At 37.9% G+C, this 25078-nt stretch overlaps 1 pseudogene; it reads left to right on the top strand.

The window, feature by feature from the left end:
- Positions 1 to 5574: 5574 nt before the first annotated feature.
- On the top strand, positions 5575 to 14546 carry LOC148576208 (uncharacterized; annotated as a pseudogene).
- The last annotated feature ends 10532 nt before the right edge of the window (positions 14547 to 25078 follow it).

Raw genomic sequence — 25078 nt, 5'->3', positions numbered from 1 at the left:
TCTTAGGCCATTTAATTAAGGAACTCATTCTTACTTTTTGATTGTGTGGATGCCACTTTAACCGGCCGTTGTGTGTATACCACACCACTTTGCAAAAGTCCTCAATTAGATGCTTATTTACTCTCTCCTTTACCTTTTTATGCTACTTGCCCTATTATTCCTAATTATACCTTACTCACTCTTTTTGAGGATGAGACATGAAGGCAAGGAGCCGGGAGAGGAGGAGGAAACCGAGGATGGAGATGCCGAGCATACATGGGACTTGCCGACTTGGCAATTCCATACAACCCAAGCCCCTGCATCCACCAACCGAAAGTGGAGCTCTTGAGAGATGTTCTCCCCGGTTCATGCACGGAGGACTGTGCAACGCTTAAGTGTGGGGGAGGATTCGTCATTTTGGGGCGTAAACTTTCTTTTCCGAACACTTTGCACTTTATTTTTGTTTCTTTTTATTATGTTTCTTGTAGATATCTAGAGTGCTTTTGATTGTTGCATTGCATTTTCTTCTAGTATATATATCTTAGCTTATGCATAGTTTATTTCTAGTTATTGCATGTTGTATTTTTGCATCTTTTTCTTAGTATATATTTTATAGATAGAAATTGTGATCGGATGATGTGAATAGTATAGCACCTAGTTCAATTTTGTCCTAATTGTTCATGTTTATTTTTGCTTGTTGAAAATTAGGAATAGAACTAGGGAATTTTGAAAAAAAAAATGCATCCATCACATCATACATATATATAGAAATAATTTTGGTGAAAAACAAAAAAGATTTCCAAGATTTTTGTTTTAAGGGCATTCTACTGAATTGATTGAGAAAATTGTTTTCAAACTTGCTTGAATGATTTCTTTTTGGAACATAGAAGAGTAAAGAACAAATACCTTGTGAGTTTTTGGGCTATATTGAGTGGTTACACATTTTAACCACTAATTTTGTTCATTGAGTGATATATCTCTTCTATGATTGTAATCTTGGATTTGCTTAATTCTTTATTTCCAATGATTGATGTTTTGAATTGCATTGAGCATTATTGAGGCCATCTTTGTTTAAAAGCTCACTTTCCCAGATAGCATACTCTTTGCATTTACCATTGTTAAACCCTTTTTGAGCCTTAATTGACCCCATTGTTTGTAATATCACCACATCACAACCTTAAGCGGAAAACCATGTCTTACCTTGGATTGTATCCTTAATTAGCTTAGGTTGAGAATGTGTATCATTCAAGAGTGGGGGAAATTTTGGAAAACATTGGTAGTGAATAAAAATATTTAATTTGGATATTTCATTGAAAATTTTGGAAAATGGGTGCACTCATGTATGAGCTACTAGAACCATATGCATTTATTTAAAAAAAATCATCATAATAAGGGGATGAAAGTTATCCCGAAGAAAAGAAAAATGAATAAGAAATGCATATGTGATGTGAATGTGGTGCGCGGAAATCGTGACGGTTCATTCCTTGGTAACGGCGCTAAAAACTTAATACGCACGTTCATAATCTTAGTTCTTTGTCACAACTTCGCACAACTAACCAACAAGTACACTGGGTCGTCCAAGTAATAAACCTTACGTGAGTAAGGGTCTCGATCCCACGGAGATTGTCGGCTTGAAGCAAGCTATGGTCATCTTACAAATCTCAGTCAGGCAGATTCATATGGTTATGGATATTTGATAATTAAAATATAATTAAAATATAAATAAAACACAAATTAAAGATAGAGATACTTATGTAATTCATTGGTGAGAGTTTCAGATAAGCGTATGAAGATGCTTGTTCCTCCTGAACCTCTGCTTTCCTATTGTCTTCATCCAATCATTCATACTCCTTTCTATGGCAAGCTATTTGTTAGGCGTCACCGTTGTCAATGGCTACATCCTGTCCTCTCAGTGAAAATGGTCCAATGCGCTGTCACTGCATGGCTAATCATCTGTCGGTTCTCGATCATACTGGAATAGGATCCATTGATCCTTTTGCGTCTGTCACTACGCCCAGCACTCGCGAGTTTGAAGCTCGTCATAGCCATCCCTTCCCAGATCCTACTCGGAATACCACAGACAAGGTTTAGACTTTCCGAATCTCAAGAATGGCCGTCCATGGATTCTAACTTATACCACGAAGACTCTGATTAAGGAATCCCAGAGATATTCATTCACTCTAAGGTAGAACGGAAGTGGTTGTCAGGCACGCGTTCATAGGTTGGGAATGATGATGACTGTCACGATCATCACATTCATATTGAAGTGCGAATGAATATCTTAGAATCGGAATAAGCTTGAATTGAATAGAAAAATAATAGTACTTTGTATTAATTCATGAGGAACAGCAGAGCACAACACCTTAAACTATGGTGTGTAGAAACTCTACCGTTGAAAATACATAAGAACAAGGTCCAGGCATGGCCGAGTGGCCATACCCCATAAAGGTCTAAGATAGCATAAAACTGATCAAAGATGTCTAATACAATAGTAAAAGGTCCTATTTATATCAGTCTAGTTACTAGGGTTTACAGAAATGAGTAAATGATACAGAAATCCACTTCTGGGGCCCACTTGGTGTGTGCTTAGGCTGAGCATTGAGCTTTACACGTGTAGAGGCTTCTCTTGGAGTTGAACGCCAGTTTATAACCTGTTTCTGGCGTTTAACTCCACTTTGCAACCTGTTTCTGGTGTTTAACTCCAGAATGCAACATGGAACTGGCGTTGAACGCCAGTTTGCATCATCTAAACTCGGGCAAATTATGGACTATTATATATTTCTGGAAAGCCTTGGATGTCTACTTTCTAACGCAATTAAGAGCGCGCCATTTGAAGTTCTGTAGCTCCAAAAAATCCACTTTTAGTGCAGGGAGGTCAGAATCCAGCAGCATCTGCAGTCCTTCTTCAACCTTTGAATCTGATTTTTGCTCAAGTCCCTCAATTTCAAATAGAAAATACTTGAAATCACAGAAAAACATACAAACTCATAGTAAATTCCAGAAATGTGATTTTTTATTAAAAACTAATAAAAATATACTAAAAACTAACTAAATCATACTAAAAACTATGTAAAAATAATGCCAAAAAGCGTATAAATTATCCGCTCATCAGAATGATAAGCCATACATGAGTGTTTGTGAAAAAGAATTAATGGAAGGTTAGGACTGCATTTTGTTTTGATTTGATTGATATAGGTTGATGTGGATGGCTTAAACTAATCAAGGATTCAACCATTTTAGTCCACTTAGCCATATCTATCCCACCTTTACCCTAACCCCATTACAACTATATGAAGTCCTCATGATAATTGCATTCATGCATCACTTGTTGTTGATTGTTAGATGAAAAGCAATTCCTTGAAAGCATGATTAGAAGAGACATGAGTGATTGAAACCCTAAACACCGAGTGATCAGAGTGTATACACACTTAGTGAGGGTTCAATTACTCAATTCTATATTTCCACTCTTCTTATCATATATTCTTGCAAGTTGCTTCATTTTAAAACTTGAATTAATTCAATAGATTTTGTTTGTATTGAGTTAATTCTTTGCTTAGCCCTATATGTTATTACTCTTGCTTGGAATTTTATTGTCTGTTTTCACCAAACCAATAGGCTACATAGATATATATATATATATAATATACTTGCATGCATATAAGTAGTTGCATTTAATAAGTTGATTACCCCTTCTTGATTGTTTTCCTTGTTGGTTTAGCATGAGGACATGCTATTGTTTAAGTATGGAGGAATTGATGAGTCCATATTTGATGGTATATTTTGACTTATTTTGGATGGATTCTAGCACACGAACTCACACTTAAGCACCAAAATAGCATACTTTTGTGTTTTGTCCCCAATTTGATCATAAATGTGAAAACATGTAATTTTGTGCTTGAAATGAGCAATTTAATTCCACTTTTATTTCATTTGATGCCATGACATGTTTGTTGAGTGATTTCAGGTCAAATAGGCAAGAATGGATAAGCAAAAGTGGAAGAAAGCATGTACAAGGGAGAACACATGAAGAAAATAAGGAAAAGCACACACAGGCAAGTGTGCATGCGCACAAGCTTGCATGCGTACGCACAAGAGGAAATTTGCATGTGTGCGTGCACACAAGTACCTGTGCGTACGCACAGGAGGAAATTCAGCCAAGTGTGCAGACGCACGCATCTTTGCGTCCGCACAGGTCCCTGCACGTGATTGCATTAATGAAACATGTGCTGCACGAATTCTGAGGGCTTTTGGCCCAATTTTTGAAGGCTCAAGGCTGAAATGAAGTGCTATATGAAGGGGGATTGAAGACATATGAAGGCATTAAAGTAGGGAGCTCACTTAGATAGTTTAGAGAGTAATTAGGAGTAGGAGTAGGAGGTGTGTAGCATTGCTCTCTTAGGGTTTTAATTTCCATCTCCATTGTAGCATTTTATAGCAAGCTTTTCTTTTGGATTTTGCTTCTTTAATTGTAAGTACTCTCAATTTCCTCTTTAATTACATTGTCTTTACTTTCATTTCCTTTTGGTTCAAGTTATTTTGTTTATAATTGCAATTTTGAGTTCTTGAAGTTTTGATTGATGAATTTAATGTTTCATGCTTTCTTTATGTTTGTTTGGATGTTTATTGTTGGTATTGTTGATAGTTGGTTATAGTTTTCCATTTTACTTTGTAATTTTCCATGTTTTACTTTTATGCATACAAGGTGTTTGTGAAAATGCCAACTCTAGATTTTGAGTAGATTTTCCTACCTTGGCTTGTGGTTTGAGTTCCTAGGATACTAGAGTCATAATGTCTGATATTTAGTGGTAATTCTTGGGTAGTTAGTTGACTCTTGTTTCCATTGACGCTAGCCTTTTATCAACTAGTTTGGTAATTTGGTTAGGACTTATGGATTAAGGTCAATTATGCTTGCTTGACTAACTCCTCGATGGTTGGGGTTGACTAGGCGAGAGTGACTCATCATAATTATCATAGTTGTGGTTATGGCAATGATAGGATTCTTAGATTCTCATTCCCAAGTCAAGGCTCTTTTATTGCATTTATAGCATTTTCATTAGTTTTGATCCTATTTACCTTTGCTTGCATTAATTTTCAATTTTGATAATTTCTTAGTTCTTTTATTGTTTAGTTTTTTTAATCTTTTGTTCTTTGATTGCAAAAACCTCCCTTTGCCTCCACAACCAAAAGCGTGACACTTTCAATTGCATCCTAGGGAGAACGACCCGAGGTTAAAGTACTCTTAATCTCGGTTATTTTGTATTGAATTTAAACATTTAATTTGGAAATTAATTGTTGGTCTAGACTATACTCTCAACGACGGAATTCTATTTTGTGAAAATCTAGATCAACAACAAATTCTCACTATCAGGAGCATCACCACCACCAGGGTCATCGCTGAGGAAGCTCGCGCGAGTTGGAGTGCGCATCGTCGTCGCGTCGTGTCACCGCCTGCAGAGCCCATCGTTGTTGCTGTTTTGTCACATCACCACCGAGGAGGGAAGACCGAACGCCTTTGAGCTTCTTGCCACCACCGTCGCGCAAGAGCCATGAGGAAAAGGGAGCTGCTGCTATGAGATCGTCATCGAAAAAGCTGCCATGGCCGTTGTTGTGCCAGTTGCCACCGCTGCCATCGTTTCTGTCACCACCGAAGCTTCACGTTGCCAGTTGCTACCGCTGCTCTATTTTCTCGGCTATTTTTTATTCCGGATCGGGTTTCAGTCATTACATGTTGTGATTAAAGTTGCCGCTGTCACTGTAGAAGTAAGATAGAGCTGTGGTTGCAGCTGTGATTGTTGTGGGCCGGTAGGAAAAGAGTTTTACGCATTTTATAGCTTTCTGGTTTCGACTATTCGAGGTAGGGGCGATTTCTTAGACTCTATTTGCTTTCAAGAATTGTTACAAGTCGATATTAATGCGAAAAATGTATTTTTATGATTTTTGTAAGTCTTAAATATTGAATTGAATTTCCTTGGATGAATGAGATTGTTTATCTGATTGAATTATTGATTGATTGAGGTGGTTGGATATTCGGATTCTCTTATCGATTATGTTGAGTTGGCTGTTGTTGGAATGATTGCTGGATAGTTTTGTATTAGCTATAGAACTGGTTAACTGAGTTTCGATTAAGAATTTAATGAAAGGTCGGGATTCTTGCCTTGCTTGAATGGTTTATGAATTGATTGAGAATGTTTAGTTGGGTCTTATGCTTGGTTTGAAGTTATTATGATGATGGTTTGGTTGGGAGCCTTGAAGGGTGGCAAAAGTTTGAGTTTTAGAGGAGATGCTGCCAAAATTTTATGAGAAATTGAAAGTTCTATTTTGGTTAAATTGATTAAAGAACTACTTGATTTGATTTTTATTTTTATTAAAAGAAGGAGCCGGTACTGAGGTGTTTTAGCAAATTTTTAAGTAGTATTGAAAAATAAGCGATTATGTTTCAATTAGAATTTATCATTGGGGATTTAAAATGGTTTTAAATATTTTGGGAAGAGTTTTTAAAACTTAAATGAAGTTAAAGTTAGTTTTGGAAAATCGGTTTTGGAAACTCGTTTTAAAACAAAAATGAGCTTTATTCAATTTAATCTAATTTAAAAGTTATCTTCTCGGGGATTTCCAATGAATATGAAGGAACGGATTATTGAAGTCTGTTAAATGATTTCTTGAACCTTTTGAAAAGAGTTTAAATTTGAAAATGGTTTTGAAGTTAGCTCGGAGAATTTGAGAATGAATGAGACATGATTATGGCAATGATGATACTGATGAGTTGGATGTGGGGACGACGGTAGGGTGCTAATCCGTCGATTCATTCCCTCGCATTCTTTATGATTTATGTTTTATGGGGTGTCAGGAAGGTGGTAGGGCACTAATTTTCCGACGTTTTTCCTCACATTCTATCCCTCTCTGTCTGCAAGGTGGTAGAGAACTAATCCCTCGACCGGTATGCATGGCCTTACTAGGGGAAGGTGGTAGGACACTAATTTCCTGATTTATTTCTCCTGGTGTCTGCCTCTAGGAGAAGGTGGTAGGGCACTAATCCCCGATCTTATGCCTCCTAGAGATGCGCAGTCGAGATACGGTATCCCGGTTAGCTATCGGATGTGTCGGGTTCTGGCAGTATAACCGACGTGTGAGCCCACAGCCAATAGGACAGGCATGCATCATGTTACATTTGTTTGCTTTCTTTGGGTGTGCTTAAGTATTTTGGTTTGCTTATCTGATGAATTCTGTTTACCTGGTAACTGTGATACTTGTTGTAACTGTTCTTTAAATGTGTTTGTGTTGTATTTGTTTGTGCTTGTGATTGATTTCTATTTTGAGGTATTGGTGGTGGATTAATAATAGCGGTGATTTGTTTTGAACTGGGCCGGAGGTCGAGTTGATTGATTTAATCTAGGCCAGAGGCCGGAATTGGTTGGATCAATGGTAAGTTTGTTTAAAATGGTGTCTTAGTAAGCGGTAAAATGTATGGAATGTTGTTTTGCGTGAATTTTTTTATAAGAAAAATATGTGCTTTAAATTTGGATAATGAACTGACGATCACTGCAATTGAAAATATTTTTATTTAAAATATCATCTTATGACAATTCTTAAAAACTCCTTATTGAGAACTAGCAAGGACGATGTTCTCACCCCCTACAGATTTTTCTTTTCAGGATGGACGTAGATTTTAAGGAGTTTTTTGCATGCCTAATTATGATTTATATATATAGTTAGTTTTCCTCACCTTTATTATTACATTTATAAGTTACTTGTATAAAATTTTTTGTATATATGGATAAGCATGTTTGTTTTCAAATAAAAAGAACTTTTGGTTTTTCAAAAAAAAACAGCGATACAGTTTCGAGCCAAAGGCTCCTATTTTATTATTAAATATATGGAAGTCGTCGTAATATTCTCGCTATCAGAATGGCGCAGCCAGAAGCGTGACATTTTGATATTAAGGGTGTTATAATAAGCGAGTTGGAAAGCACCTAGTGATTGATTTGTTAAGGGAACAAGAGCGTTGGCCTGTCGACCACATTGTTTATGCAAACATCTATCTTGAAAATTGCATGTTATTGTGTTTCTTCAAGTTTTGGTAAAGTGTTGACACCATGTAACCTTCTTGTTTTGAGCCTATCTTGTAACTTCTGCCTTACACCACACTCTTCCCTTATATCTAAGTCTTATGGCTTATCCAGTGTTTGAAAATTTATATATATGCCAAGATTTCTTGCTTTTCTAAAGTATTCAAAAGTAAAGTATTAAAACTATGTAATATCTTTTGTATTACTTTAATTTTCGAGGACGAAAAGTTTTCTAAGGTGGGTCGAATGTAAGACCTAGAACTTTTGAAAAATCTTATTATGATTCGATTTCAGAAATTATTTTATTAAAAGTAATTAAATCAAGTTTTGATAATGAAAATAGAAATTGTACTTAATTTTATAATTATTGAATAATTTTCTATATTTAAATTATAAAGCTTAGTAGTTGTAAAAAAATAAGAATTTTATATGATTTAGTTTAAATAATTGAGATTTTGGAATTTAACACTTTAATTTTTATAAACAAAAAATTAATTATATTATCTTTAATTTTAAATCAGAACACTTGATTGAAAGTTGATTAGCAAATTGATAATTAAATAATTATTTTAAAGTAATTTTAAGGTATTAAATTAGATTTCAAATTTATTCAATATAACCTAAATTTGATTAAAAGTGCCAAGCTACGATTGGGAAGAAGCTGCCTCTGTCGCTGCCAGCTTCTACCACCGTCCAGGCTGGTCGCAAATGGGAGAGGAAGAAGCTACCTCTGTCGCCAGAAACGGTGCTGCCGTTGCTGAGATCCACTTCCGGTAAAGATCTTGCTTTTGGTTTCCGTTCTTTTGAATTCTGGAAACATTATCGTCACTGCATGGTTGTTACAGTTGTCATCATTGAGCTTCTGGTTGCTGCTGTCGCTTGGGATAGTTGTCAGATCTACTGTCAGATCGGTTCAGAGGTCGTTGCTGCTTCATTCTTTTGTTGCAGTAAGTATCTCTGTTTCGGAACTCTCGCCGTTAGTATTTTGTTGTATGTTATTAAGGATTTCGCAATATTGATGATTTATGATTGAGTTATCGAGGTTGCATGTTGCAATTAAAGCTGTTTCTGTTGTTGCAAAAGTAAGTGGAACTATGGATGCAGTTGCTGCTCTTGCGGGCCAAGGAAAAAGGGGTTTATCGCGTTAAAATTGCTGCGAGCTTGATTCCATGCGGTAGGGGACTGTTTTAAATAAGAAAATATTTTGGGCTTTGAATACCTGACAAGTTTAGTAGGTTAATGCAAATGGATGAATGTCTGTGATGTAAATAATTTTCTGTTGAAATTGACATGTGTTTGTAGTTGATTTGGTTGATTTTCTGAATTTCTGGTAAAATGGAATTAATAAGTTAATTTTGGTTTTCTTTCATTTAAATCGATAATGATTGGTCTTGAATGACAGATTTGAAAACGTTGACTTGAAAAACTGGTTTTTTGTTGTGTTGAGGTTGAAATGAGGGAACCCGTGATGGGTGGTAAACTCTAATTTTTAGGGGAGGTGTTGCCAGAATTTTTCTAAGAATTTGAAGAAATTTTGGTTATAATTTAAAAAATGAGTTTGGTTTGAATTAATTATTAAAAGAGTCAAGTCTTGAATACTTTTAAGGATTTTAAAGAGAATTGGATTTTTATAATTTGGTCGATTTGTGATTTTAACTTAATTGATTTTTTATAACAAAAAAAAGAGTTTGATTAACTAGATAAAGATTTTAAAAATTAAATTCACTATAAATTCAAGGATTTGGGGATAGGAGAGTGAGTTTGACGTTTTGAAAGAAAAAACATAAGATTGAGAGAAAGAGAGTTATTTTAAGGAATATGATGAATATTGTGTGGTGTTTGATTTGGAGGTAAGTCTGGTAAGTTGTTTGAATGTTATGCTTGAAATTGAGATATGATTAGTGGCAATTGGTTTTGATTGTTGTCTGATGATGATTTCAAGATTGAGAGAGCGAATAATGATTGAATATGATCGAGGTATGGTGTTGACTAATGATGATTATGAATAAGAATGGAATAAAATGTGTGAATTGAGTAGGCTTGATTTTGGTTGATTGTGAATGAGTAGATTGAAGTGGTTTGGGGTTGTTTTGTTGAGTTAAAACTGTTTTGGCTTATGAATTTTTGGAAAGTTGATAAATTCTTTTTTTTGTTAAAAACTGATTTTTGACCGATTTCGGAGGGCCGTAACTTGGTCCTCGGAGTTGGAAAACTTTACAAAATTAGTTTTTTATGAAAATTTATTTATCGATCTTTTCAACGGTTCAGAAATGGTTGAAAAATGAATTTTGTGGAAAAAAATATGAAGGTTTGAAATTTGGGCTGAAAAACTGGTTTCTGCAGCATTTCAGCTTTTTCAAAGTCTGATATGCTATGCGTATGCAGACACCATCGTGCATACGTAGGAGTTGGCCACTTCCAACACCCATGCGTACACGAACTTGGGCTGTATATGTGACTTTGTCACGTAGTCCTGCATATGCGAGCAAGCTCCACTGCCCAAACCTTCCGCGTACGCGAAGGTGGTCCGCGTACGCGAGTTTTGAAAGTTTACACTCATGCGTACGTGAACATGTGCATGCGTAAGTGACCACCCCTGTTTTCTAAAAAGTAAAATTTTAAAGTTCTCGACCATTGCTCGAGCCTTCTAAACCTTTATAAACCCCGATAAGAGTCTAGAGCTAGTGTGATTAAGGATAGAGGAGTTAGAAATGAGAGTTAATGAAATGCATTGGTAAATCGATAAGAGATGAACAAATTGTCAAGTTGGTGTATGATGAGGATGAATGCGATGATTTACTATGATGATGAATGATGATGATGAACGAGGTTAGTTAAGATTGAATATGAATTGAGAAGAGATTGAAGAGGGATTATTAATGAGATTGATAATGAAATTAATGTTGAACATGATTCTAATTGTGGTATACCTGCCTGGGTAGATATAGTGGCATTGTTCTGCTTGCTTCGGGTTTGGTTTGAGTCTCTTGGGATAGATGCAGTGGTTTACCCCCACTTGCTCTCGGTCGAGTATGATATGAGATTTGAGAAATTATTTGAGTTTCGTATTTTTCTGGGTAAATGCAGTGGGTCGGCTCCACTTACTCCAGGTTGAGATATGAGATTCTATTGACCCTTTGATGCAAGTTGTTACCGGGAACTTAAACTCCCTGGATTCCCCAATGAGATGATATTTGATTGATGAATGATTATATATATGCATAAACTCTTGGGGATGCGCGTTTAGGGACTATCCAGGGTTCGCTACCAGACATGTCGGGTTTGCTTGATAACCGATAGATGAGATTCATCAGCCTTAGGGCATGTATACATCATTTGCATATGTTTGATTTGTTTAGATTTGCTTACAAGCACGGATGACTGATAAACCCATATTTTATGATGTATTTTGTGCTCAATTTAAGTGATTTATTCAATCATTCACCCACTTATTCATGTAAATTGCATGGTTTTACTTTCCGTTCCTTATTATGTTATATATGTGAAAAATATATTTCCTATGCTTAAAAATTATCAATTTTAATTACCCTTTATTACCATTCGATGCCGTGATCTGTGTGTTGAGTATTTTCAGATCTCCTAAGGCAGGAATGATTTAAAGGATGGAAAGAAAACATACAAAAATAGAAGGAAAGCACAAAATGGAGTTTTTGAAGAAAAAGGCAGTGACGCGAACGCGTGACTGACGCGGACGCGTGCCTTGAGCAGAACGCAAATGACGCGTACACGTGAGCGAAGCGAACACATGATAAGGAAAACTCCCAGATGACGCGATCGCGTGACCCACGCGGACGCATGACAGACGCCACGCACCAGAAACAGCAGAAAATGCCCCCAGCAACGTCTGAAGCCCTTTTGGCCCAGATCCAAGACCAGAAAACACAGATTAGAGGTTATAAAGTGGGGGAATTCATCCATTCATGCAAGGTCGATCATTATTCACTTTTCATAATTTAGATGTAGTTCTTAGAGAGAGAGAGGTTCTCTCCTCTCTCTTAGGTTTTAGGATTAGGATTCCTCTTAAAGGAATTAGGATTTCTTATTATTTCAACTTCCTCTCAGGTTCAATATTCCTTTTACTTTATATTTCTCTTTCACTTTCAGATACTTTAATGCTTTTATTTAATTACTTATGTTGCCAAATTGGCTTATGAACTATTCATGTTAGGATTTTCTTTATTTGATATAAATTGAAGTATTTCAGATTTATGATTCTTATTTAGTTTTTTTTTTATATTCTTGGCTTTAATTGATTAACTGGAGGCTCTTGAGTTATCAAATTTATCGTGATTGTTAATTAATTTCTCTAATTGAATTGAATTCCACTAACTCTACTCTTTCCTTAGAAGTTGGCTAGGACTTGGGGATCTAACTAATTAGTTCACTTGACTTTCCCTTGCTTTCGTAAAGGTTAACTAAGTGGGATTAAACTCAATTCTCATAAGAGTAACCACGATAGGACTTCCGAATTTTCATACCTTGCCAAGAGTTTATTTTATAGTTATTTATTTATTTTACTTGTCATTTAAATTACTTGTTCCTTACTTTCAAAACCCCCAATCTACAATACTCATAACCATTAATAAGAACACCTCCCTGCAGTTCCTTGAGAAGACGACCCGGGATTTAAATACTTTGGTTATCAATTTTTAAGGGGTTTGTTACTTGTGACAACCAAACGTTTGTAAGAAAGGTTGATTGCTTGGTCTAGAAACTATACTTGCAACGAGAATTTATTATAACTTCTAAACCATCAATCTTCAGTTCTTCAAAATGGCGCCGTTGCCGGGGAACTGCAAACGTGTGCCTTATTATTGGTTATTGTAAATATTTTTCTTTTATTTGTTTATTTGTTTTTGTTTTTCCCTTTTATTTCTATTAGCTACTATGAATTCTCACCCCTCTCGCTTTGAGTTTGGTTCTAAATTTGTTGAAAGGAGTGGAAGCTATAACAGGAATATGCATCAAGGTCAGAGCAATCAAAGATGGATGGAGCCACAAGAACTTGATCAACCCTTTAGGCAACAACACAGACGACGACCATTATACAATGCATACCAAGCTGATAGATATGGTGGACCCCCTGATAGTTACCAACAAATTCCACCCTGTGCTTATAGACCATCCTCTCAACATAGCTTTGCACCACCACACTCACAAGTTCCTTTTCACCATTCACCACCGTATAACCCTTATCCACCACAATTCCAATCCAATTACTCCCAAGAACCACCACATTCTTATTTTGAACCCTCTCTCCTAACCAATGAACCCTCATACCCACCCCAACCTCCAGTGAATGACAAACTTCGTGTTCTTCTTCAAGGGCAAGAGAAGATGCAAAGGGGCATACTGGAACTCACTACTGCCTTAACTGAGGTAATAAATATAATAGCTTCCTGACATCTGAGCACTCAAGGTACTCCCATGGCTACATGTGGAGAATCAAAAGAGGAGCGTAGCATGAAGGAGACACTAGAAACTTCGGTGGACAATGAGGAGCATGGCTTTGTATTAGAACAAGTGGAGGAAGCCATAATAGTTATAAAAGAAGAAGTGGTTGAAGATTTAGGAGATGCTGAACCTCCATGGGAATCGAGAACTGTACAGGATTCCGCCGAGAAGCTCGGAATGGATGCCAAGGAGGATAGTGCACAACCTCCAAAGCATATACCTTGTGAAAAATTGGACGAAACAGACCAAGAAATTGATTCCACAGGCAGTGACGATCATGAATCAAGCTCTCCTAGTCATGAACTTGCATCCACAACTGAACTCCTTGAACCTGAAGAACGTTATCCAAATGAGTACGAAGATGATGTTGAGGTAGATTTCTCTCAACCTCCAACTTATGACTTGAGTGACGAGGAAGACATAGAAGACTTTGATCAAGACGCAGTTGCAGTGGAAGAATTTTGCAAAGAAGTGGAGGAATTCACAGAAGAATACAAGAGAGCAGAGCTTAGAGAACCACTGGAAACACCTATCCCAAGGCCATTACCACCTAATACAAGTTTCAAGTGGGTACAATCCTTAACCTTTATCTTTACTTTTCCACTTGAATATGGTTTGCTTGAAACAGATGGCCAGCTTAGAGCTCTCTGCGGCTTTAAGAGTAAGAGAGAAATGGCTCGTACTCAGAGCTGGTGTGCAAGATTCAATAAGGTTCCGCGCTTCAATTCGAAGTGCACGGATTGGTATCATGTTCAATTGAATGGGTCTCAGGAGGCGTTTGGTCATCTTGGTGAGAATACAATTTCTAAACTGCCCGGATGGAAGAATATAGGTCAACACAAAGGCGGATTTAAAAGCAAAGTTTGGAATCCTGGAATCTATTCTGACATTCGTCACCCTGGGAGCCTGAGAATCTGTTTGAAGCTGCTCAAAAGCTTTACATGCCTAGTTTAGGACCCCGGAGGCTGTTGGCATTCCAAATATTGGTGGAGATTTTTGGATGAATTTAAGCATAAGCCACCATAACAGGAAGCTCATCCAATGTCCAACTTAAGGACTTTAACTAAAAGTGCGAGGTGGGAGACAACCCACCATGGTATGGTCGTTTCTTTTTCAATTTTATTTCGTGTTGTTTGTTTTTAAATTATATTATTTTTATTGAACCTGGATATTATCCGTAGCATTTACATTAGCATTGCATACTACATAATTGCAAAAAAAAAAAAAGAAAAAAATTTTGCACGCGACGCGTAAGCGTCGCTGACGCGTCCGCGTCAAAAGTGCATTAGAAAGAAATGGAAAGTGAACAGAAAGTCACGCGAAAGCGTGGCTGGAGGCGTGCCTTTGGCAACAATTGTTCCACGCGACCGCGTCGCTAACGCGTTCGCGTCAGTTGCGAAAAATACCTCCCACGCGTCCGCGTCACTCACGCGAACGCGTGATCTGGAAATCAGCGTAAAAATTCAATGCCCAGAAATCTGGGCTGGAATCGTGTTGCTGGTGTGCGTTTAGCACAAAACGGCCCACGCGTTCGCTTTGATAAACCACTATGTTATGGTTTATCTTGTACTCAATTGAGTGGTTTTTATCTACTCTTTACCCACTTATTCATACTATTTGCATGGTTTTACATTTACCTTCCTAATTATATGCTTTGATTGAAAACATGCTTCTTTGGACTTATAAAAGCTAATATTAATCCTCTCTTATTACCATAAGATGCCTTGATATGTGTGTTAAGTGTTTTCAGATATTATAAGGCAAGGATGGCTTGGAGGATGGGAAGAAAGCATGCAAAAGTGGAAGGAATGCAAGAAGTTGGAGAAATTGCTAAGCTGTCCAGCCTGACCTCTCTGCACTCAAACGGCTATAACTTTAGCTACAGAGGTCCAAACGACGCGGTTCCAGTTGCGTTGGAAAGCTAACGTCTAGGGCTTCGATTTGATACATAATATGCCATAGTTGCTTTGACGCTAGGCGACGCGACCGCGTTCTCCATGCGGCCGCGTCGCAAGTGACGAAAATCAGCGAATCTGAATTCGCAACCAGCGAATTCTGGGCTGTTTCTGACCCATTTTGCGGCCCAGAAAACACAGATTAGAGACTATAAAGTGGGGGAATGCATCCATTCATGGAGAGGCTTTCACATTCGCAATTTTAGGAGTAGATGTAGTTTTTAGAGAGAGAGGTTATCTCCTCTCTCTTAGGATTAGGATTTAGGATTTCTCTTAGTTTTAGGAGTGACTCTCAATCCCAGGTTCTTTATTTTTATTTATTTTCCCAATTTAATTTATGAACTTTTCCATGTTATGATTTAAATATTTTATTTAATATAATTTGAGGTATTTCAGACTTATGATTGCTCTCTTTAATTTGTTAATGCTCTGTGTTTATCCAAGTTATTTTCATTCAAGTAGATTCTCTTCCCTTTTGGCTTTGGTTGAGTCATTGGAGACACTTGAGTTATCAAAATCATTGTTGATTAAAAATTGGATTTCTTCATCTCATTAATTCAAGTTCCAATAACTCTAGCCTTTCTCAAGGAAAGACTAGGACCTGAGGAATCAGAATTAATTCATCCACTTAACTTACCTTCATAGTTAGAGGTTAACAAGTGGGAGAAAAATCCAATTCTCATTACAATTGATAAGGATAACCAGGATAGGACTTCCAGTTATAATACCTTGCCAAGAGTTTAGTTTACAGTTATTTATTTATTTTACTTGTCATTTAAATATACCTGTGCGCATTGCCCAAACTTCCAAAACCCCCCAATTTACAATCTTCATAACCAATAATAAGAACATACTTCCCTGCAATTCCTTGAGAAGACGACCCGAGGTTTGAATACTCGGTTATCAATTTCAAAGGGGTTTGTTACTTGTGACAACCAAAACGTTTGTACGAAGGGATTTTTGTCGGTTTAGAGACTATATCTACAACGCGACTGTTTTTATGACATTCTTTACTGGCAAAAATCCTAACGTCAAAATGGCGCCGTTGCCGGGGAATTGCAAACGTGTGCCTTATTATTGGTTATTGTAAATATTTGCTTTTTGATTTGTTTTTATTTTTATTTTTATTAAATTAAGAGGTTATTGATTTTTATTTTTAAAATTTTTATCTTATCTTATCTTATTTCAAAAATCAAATTTCAATATTCAAAATTCAAAATTTTCAAAATTTAATTTTCAAATTCAAATTTTAAATAACCTTTTGATTTAAATTTATTTTTTATTTTTTTGTTTTTAATTTTTTATTTGCTACTATGAACTCTCACCCCTTTGGCTATGAGTCTGGTTACAATAATGTTGCAGGAAGAAGAAATTACAATGAGAACAGGCATCAAGGTTGGAACAATCAAAGATGGGAGGAGCCACAAGGATTTGATCAACCCTCATGGCAACAACCACCACCATATGCCTATGAACCATTTCCTCAACATAACTTTGGACCACCAAATTCACAAGCCTCTTTCCACCATTCACCTCCATATGACCCTAACCCACATCCACCATACCAACCACCTTATGAACCAAATGAAACATACATAGATCCACCCCAAACCTCCATGGAGAGAGCACTTACCGATCTAAACTCTACTATATGAGCTCTCGCCGCCCAAATCAGACCACCAAATACCTTTAACAATCAACCCTCAAGCTCTAGTGCACTTCCTTTTCAATCACAGAATGATCTCCCCATCCCACCACCACCTCAATATTTGCCATCTCCATATCCATCAATCCAAGAGCACTATGATCCTACCTATGATAACCGAGTGCATCAAGAGACAAAGGATCGTTTCAAGGAAACAGTAGATCGATTTCAGGCAACCACTCAACAACTGGGGCAAGCATTAATTCAATGGGCTTCTAGACGCTTAAATATACAAAGATCAGCCACAGCTCCATGTGGATAGTCTAGTGAAGAGCGTAGCATGAAGGAGATACCAGAAACCCCAGTGGACAAGACAGAGAATGAATTCGTACTAGAACAAGTAGAAAAAGCTGTCATTGTTCAAGAAGAAGAAGAAGTGGTTGAAGACTTAGGAGATGCAGAACCTCCATGGGAAAGTCCAGTCATAGAACCCCCTTCCAAGACTTTTGAAATTGATGCTAAGGAGGGTGTACAACCTCCAAGGCATATCACAGTTGAAGACTTGGAAGAGGTTGATCAAGAGATGGAGATTCAAGAAGAGGAAGCACAACCTCCCATGCCCTTGGAAAGCAATGAAGAGAAGATTGAATTGGAAGAAAGCTACCAAGAGGAAGAGGTTGAAATTAAAGAAGTTTGCAAAGAGGTGGAAGTTGTCAAAGAGCACAAGGGAGTGGAGCTTGAAATCACCTTACCAAAGTTATTGGAGACCCCTCCCCCTAAGTTTCCATCATCCTTCACAACATTCAAGTGGGTAAAATTCATATCCCTTAGCTTTCTAATTCCACTTGAATATGGGCTACTGGAGACAGATGGTCAACTTAGATCTCTTTGTTGCATTAAGAGTAAGAGGAAAATGGTCAGTGGTAAGAATTGTCCTGCAAGGTTCATTATGGTTGAAAGCTTAAAGTTTAAATGTAAAGGTTGGTGTAAAGCTCCACTGAATGGGTCTAGGAAGTTGTTTGGCCGCTTTAGTGAGAATTCAGATTGCCTACCACCCGGATGGAATCATGATGATCAACAAGAAGACGGGTGCAAAGGCAAGGTCTGGGACTCCGGAATCCGTTCTACCAATCACCACTCTTGGGGCCTTGTCACTTGCTTTAACTTACTTGAAGGCTTTCTGCGCCTAGTTTGGGAGCCCAGAGGTTACTGGAATCACAAACACTGGTGGAGATTCCTGGATGAGTTCAAGCATAAGCCACCATAACAGGAAGCTCATCAAATGTCCAACTTAAGGACTTTAACTAAAAGTGCTAGGTGGGAGATAACCCACCATGGTATAATCGTTCCTTTTTCATTTTTTAGTTTTATTTGTTTTTGAGTTTTATTTTATTTTATTGAATCTGGAGTTTTGCATAACATCCATATTAACACTACATTCTGCATTTTCTTTTCAGACTAAAAAAAAAAATAAGCGAGCACGCGACGCGACCGCATCAGCGACGCGTCCACGTCGCAAGGAGATGAGAGAATAATAAATTGAACAGAAAGTTACGCAGGAGCAGCGCTGGAGGCGTGCCAATGGCACAAATCACCCCCACGCGACCGCATCGCTGACACGACCGCGTCATATGGGAATAATGGCCTCCCACGCGACCGCGTCACCCACGCGGCCGCGTGACCTGGATTTCGACGTCAAAGGGTGCATGGCCGAAAGTTGAGCTGGAGTTGGGCTGGAATCGTGCTGAAAGCCCAAGCCTCACCACGCGAACGCGTGCCCCACGCGTCCGCGTCACATCCCATGATGGCCACTCACGCGATCGCGTCACCCAGGATTTTGGCAATACTAAGTTTTGAACAGAGAGTTGTGCGACCGCGAGGCTGCACTCACGCCACTAGCACAAATCAAGTCACGCGATCGCGTGCCCCACGCGTCCGCGTCGCCTAACCTTATTGCGCACCACGCGACCGCGTCACCCACGCGACCGCGTCGCCGGCGTCGTACAACCTATCCAGATTAGTGCCAATTTTCTTATTTTTTCTTCTCCGAATCCTTATTCTCCTATCTTTTCTTATTTCTTTCTTCTTCCTTTCTTATTTTCTCTCACTCCCATTCTAGTTTATTTAATTTATTTGCATACTCTCATTCATTGCATATTTTTATTTTATTCTAAAATTATTATTGGTGTTCAAATATTCTTATTCAACTGTTACATCTTTTCTGGTATTTTCTTGATGCTTAGTGACTTGTTTTAATTCTGATTGAGTAATATTATTTAAATCAATGCCAATCTTTTATACCTGTATTACTTTTACATTGATATGAATTTATATTATCTCTCCTTACCCACACTCTCTCCCTCATTGTTGCAATATTTTGCACCACTAGTATGCCATGTGCTTCTATTGTTTTCTCACTTGCATGTTGTAGCTACCATGTAATTGAGACCCTCACTTTTGGCATTAACCAACCCATGTTTTATTTGTTTTCTATCTTTGCTTTGGGTTGCTTTCCTTCCCTTTTTCTTTCAGGATGGCCACCAGGAAGAGAACCGGAAGACGTTCACATGGGAGAGACAAACAAGTTCCTACGCACATTCCTTGATGAGAAAAGCGTCAGTTGAAGCAACCCGTCCACCTGCACATCTCAGCATGCACCGAGGACGGTGCAATCTTTAAGTGTGGGGAGGTCGATACCGATCTCCATGGGTTAGTACCTTCATGTCTAAACACCAATGTTTAAATTTTCTTTGTAGATTAGTTGTTGCATTTGCATATTTGTTTGATTTTTGCATATTTTACCACTTGGTTGAAGTAATATTTTCTTTTTCAAGAGAATTTTTCTTTTTCAAGAGATTTTTTAGAAAATTTCACTAATTTGAATAAAATTTAATGTTACACTTTTTTGAAGAGATATTATACTGGAACATGGTTTAGAACTCGAACACACAAAACCAGTGAGATTTGAGCCTATTTGAATTGGTTGCATTTTATCAACCAAAAATTTTGTTTTAGTGTGTATTTTTCTCTCTAAAATTGTGATCTTTGTCTTGCTTAATTCTATATTTCCATAATTTAATGTATGCATACACTTACATGATTGAGGCCTTTGTTTCACTGAGCTTACATACCCATATGGCCTTACCTTTCATTATCCTTTGCAAACCAATTTGAGCCTATTATACCCCTTTGTTCCTTACTTTAGCACATCATTAACTCTAAGTGGAAAACAATAATGTCCTTAATTTGAATCCTTAGTTAGCTTAGACTAGTGAGAGTGCTCATAAATTAAGTGTGGGGAAGCGAATTTGGAAACAATTGGTTTGAGAATTAAGTATGTTAGAATTTTCTGAAAATGTGAAAAAAAAATGTTTTAGGACATGATTCATGCATCCAATAATTTAATCATATGCATTGAGAAAAAAATAAAAGAAAAAGAAAAATTATGTATAAAAAAAAGGAAAAGAGAAAAAAGAGCAAATAAGAAAAAGGGGACAAAATGCCCCAAAGTAAATGTTGAAAACAATGCATATGAATTGTACTTGAAATTAGAATGCATGAATATGTGGAAAACATGGTTGATGGATAGTTGGATGTTGTATTATGATTACATGGATTGTTTAAGTTAGGTGGAAAGTTTAAGTTAATTAAGGATTCAGATTTTAGTCCACTTGGCCAAATACAATCCTACCTTGACCCTAACCCCATTACAACCCTTAAAAGACCTCTTGATATGTGTATCTGTGCATTAAATTTATGTTGATTGTTAGATGAAGAGCAAGCCTTAGAAAGCAAGGTTAGTAGAGAATTGAGAGAATCGAACCTAAAACACTTGAGTGATTAGAGTGTATACACAACCAGTGAGGGTCGATGCTCAATTCCTTGTTCCCTGCTTTCATGAACTATTTTCTTCTTGCAAGTCTATTTGTACTTCATTTTTATGATTTGAATTAGTGAAATCCAATTCATATTTATTCTTGGAGAACTTATTTACTCTTAACCAAGTAAGTAAAAGCATTTAGCATGTAGTTGCATTCATATAAATATGTTGCATTTCATACATTCTACTATTCCTCTTCATCTTTATAGCTTCTCTTGAGCTTAGCATGAGGACATGCTAGTGTTTAAGTATGGGGAGGTTGATAAACCACTATTTTATGGTTTATCTTGTACTCAATTGAGTGGTTTTTATCTATTCTTTACCCACTTATTCATACTATTTGCATGGTTTTACATTTACCTTCCTAATTATATGCTTTGATTGAAAACATGCTTCTTTGGACTTATAATTGCTAATATTAATCCTCTCTTATTACCATAAGATGCCTTGATATGTGTGTTAAGTGTTTTCAGATATTATAAGGCAAGGATGGCTTGGAGGATGGGAAGAAAGCATGCAAAAGTGGAAGGAATGCAAGAAGTTGGAGAAATTGCTAAGCTGTCCAGCCTGACCTCTCTGCACTCAAACGGCTATAACTTTAGCTACAGAGGTCCAAACGACGCGGTTCCAGTTGCATTGGAAAGCTAACGTCCGGGCCTTCGATTTGATATATAATATGCCATAGTTGCTTTGATTCTAGGTGACACGACTGGGTGCTCCATGCGGCCGCGTCGCAAGTGACGAAAATCAGCGAATCTGAATTCGCAACCAGCGAATTCTGGGCTGTTTCTGACCTAGTTTGCGGCCCATAAAACACAGATTAGAGGCTATAAAGTGGGGGAATGCATCCATTCATGGAGAGGCTTTCACATTCACAATTTTAGGAGTAGATGTAGTTTTTAGAGAGAGAGGTTCTCTCCTCTCTCTTAGGATTAGGATTTAGGATTTCTCTTAGTTTTAGGAGTGACTCTCAATCCCAGGTTCTTTATTTTTATTTATTTTCCCAATTTAATTTATGAACTTTTCCATGTTATGATTTAAATATTTTTTTTAATATAATTTGAGGTATTTCAGACTTATGATTGCTCTCTTTAATTTGTTAATGCTCTGTGTTTATCCAAGTTATTTTCATTCAAGTAGATTCTCTTCCCTTTTGGCTTTGGTTGAGTCATTGGAGACACTTGAGTTATCAAACTCATTGTTGATTGAAAATTAGATTTCTTCATCTCATTAATTCAAGTTCCAATAACTCTAGCCTTTCTCAAGGAAAGACTAGGACCTGAGGAATCGGAATTAATTCATCCACTTAACTTACCTTCATAGTTAGAGGTTAACAAGTGGGAGAAAAATCCAATTCTCATTACAATTGATAAGGATAACCAGGATAGGACTTCCAGTTATAATACCTTGCCAAGAGTTTAGTTTACAGTTATTTATTTATTTTACTTGTCATTTAAATATACCTGTGCGCATTGCCCAAACTTCCAAAACCCCCAATTTACAATCTTCATAACCAATAATAAGAACATACTTCCCTGCAATTCCTTGAGAAGACGACCCGAGGTTTGAATAATCGGTTATCAATTTCAAAGGGGTTTGTTACTTGTGACAACCAAAACGTTTGTACGAAGGGATTTTTGTCGGTTTAGAGACTATATCTACAACGCGACTGTTTTTATGACATTCTTTACTGGCAAAAATCCTAACGTCATGCGTCCCTGACGTGAACGCGTCACTTGCAAAACACTTATCCCACGCGAAAGCGTGAGTGACGCGTCCGCGTCGCATGGATATTATTGCCCCCTAAATGCAGACAGAGAGTTGCGCTGAAACGGCGCTGGAAGTGTGTGTCTAGCACAAATTTCAGCGATGCGGTCGCGTGCCTCACGCGTCCGCGTCATCCTTCTTTTACCCATTCCACGCGATCGTGTCAATCACGTGACTACGTCAATCCCATTTCACCCTAGTCATGCGATCGTGTGCTTCATGCGTTCACGTGGATTCAAAATCACTAACCCCCTTTTCCACGCGAAACCCTACCTGTCGCGCCCCATAACCCCCCTTCTTCCTCTCTTCTCTGCAACTCCTTCCCTTCTCCTACCACCAACCACCACCACTCCCAGCCACCATTCCAACTACCGTGCCAGACCTGACCGCCGCACCACCTCAACCGCCGACGCCCTTCCTCCTCCCTCTTTCTTCCTTCCCCCTCCTTCTTCTCTCTCTTCTTTCTTCAACCACCGTTGTCCCCCCACTGCGGCCAGCCACGACCACCCCGCCACCAGCGCCGCCTCCCACCACCACAACCCTCACCTACCTCCCTTCTAACCCACCACCTCTACCATTAACCCCAACCCGAAACCCCCTGCCACCGCCCCTGCTCCGCCACTGCGCCGCCGTGCCCCTCTCCTAGCGCCGCCGCATCACCACCACCATCTGTCTGCCCTCACCTCTATTCTTACACATACCAGGTTCCACCGAATGCCAATTTCTCTATCACTTGTAGTTATTTATTTTCCAGATTATATTTGAATTAGGCTAGTTAGAGATGCATGTTTGTAGTGGATTCTAGGTGGTTAGGTAGCTAGGATGTGGTTAGTGGATTTAGGCCTGATAAATTGCACCGTTCTTGCTACTTATTTTATCTATTTCGCAATTTTGATTTTGCTGTGATGATCATATTGTTCATATATTGTTCTTCCATGTTTCTTGCTGCTGTTACACTGCTCTTTCATGTTCATATTATTTGTGTCTATTTGCAGCTTTATTTAAATTTATATGAACTGCTTTTTCATACTGTTTATTTCCGGGAACATCCAATTTTAGCCGGAATGCTGCCCAATTTTCTGCAAATTGTTTCATTTTCATTCATGTATTGGTTTTGGCAATTTTGACTTTTGCATTACTTAGCTATCACCAAACCAATTCTTGAGTGCACGGAATAGCATTCTTATTCCTTTTTGATTCCCTAGTTCATGAATTGCATTATTGGCAACTTCATTTTAATTTTAATTTTTGCTTGAATATGAGTTGATTAATCTTTATATTTGTGAATTTCTTGTTACCTTGGAAACATTTATCATGCTACTTACTTTAACCTTCTTTCCCCTTTCTCACTACTAACCACTTTTAACTTTCTAACTTCTCCCTTTGCTTTTTAACTAACTCCTTTAACTTTCTAACTCAGGGCATGATCATTGTTCTTCCTATTTAACTTGAATTCCACCTTTCCTATGTTTTGGATTGTGATTTTTCATCTCAGATTTTTAACTCAAATATAGTCCAAAATGTATATATATTTAACTCATTTCATAATTCTACTGCTATTTTGCCACCCTGTGCCTATATTGCTATTATCCTATTTGCCTACTTGTTTTCCTATTTTTATTCTGCAATTATATCCTGAAATTTCTGCTTTTCAGGATGTCTGACCCTCAGCGCAAAGGAAAGGGCAAAGCAACCACTGAAAAAAGGAAAAGAGGCGAATCCTCTATGTCCATCCTGGACATCTTGCATGATGAATCCTGGCGGGAAAAGCACTTTATCCCGCAGGAGAAGGCTGACCAGCTCCTCACTGCCACAGATCCGGTAAAATTTGCAAACAGATATTGTGAGCTGAAGTATCTGGTGTTTGCCACCTCTAGGAACCTATACCTGGAGAGAACTCTGAAAATTCCAGAAGAACTACAGTAGTACACCTCCGATCAGATCAAACACAGAGGCTGGTTCTTCTTGGAGAGAAACTTGACAGAGGTCAATGCTTCCTGGGTCAGAGAGTTTTACTGCAACTATTTCAAGACTTCCCTGGATGCAGTGCACCTCAGAGGAAAACAGATTTTGGTCACTGAGAAAGCTATTGAGGACATCCTCCACCTTCAGCCTAAGTCAGATCAGCCTGGCGGTTACCAAAAGGCTGAAGAGGATATGCGCTTTATAAGATTTAACTGGGATGCTGTCAAGCAGAGGATAGCCCTTGATCCTACTGTCCCATGGGTCATGGGAAAGAACACAGCGATGCCTAAGGGAATCAAGCTGATTTATCTAAATGATGAGGCTCGGCTCTGGCACCAGATTCTGA

Source organism: Arachis ipaensis, chromosome B1, assembly GCF_059453495.1.
Source record: "Arachis ipaensis isolate K30076 ecotype BB chromosome B1, ASM5945349v1, whole genome shotgun sequence".
Classification (NCBI taxonomy): domain Eukaryota; kingdom Viridiplantae; phylum Streptophyta; class Magnoliopsida; order Fabales; family Fabaceae; genus Arachis; species Arachis ipaensis.
The sequence above is the reverse complement of the archived record's forward strand: the minus strand, read 5'-3'. Positions and strand labels throughout refer to the sequence as shown.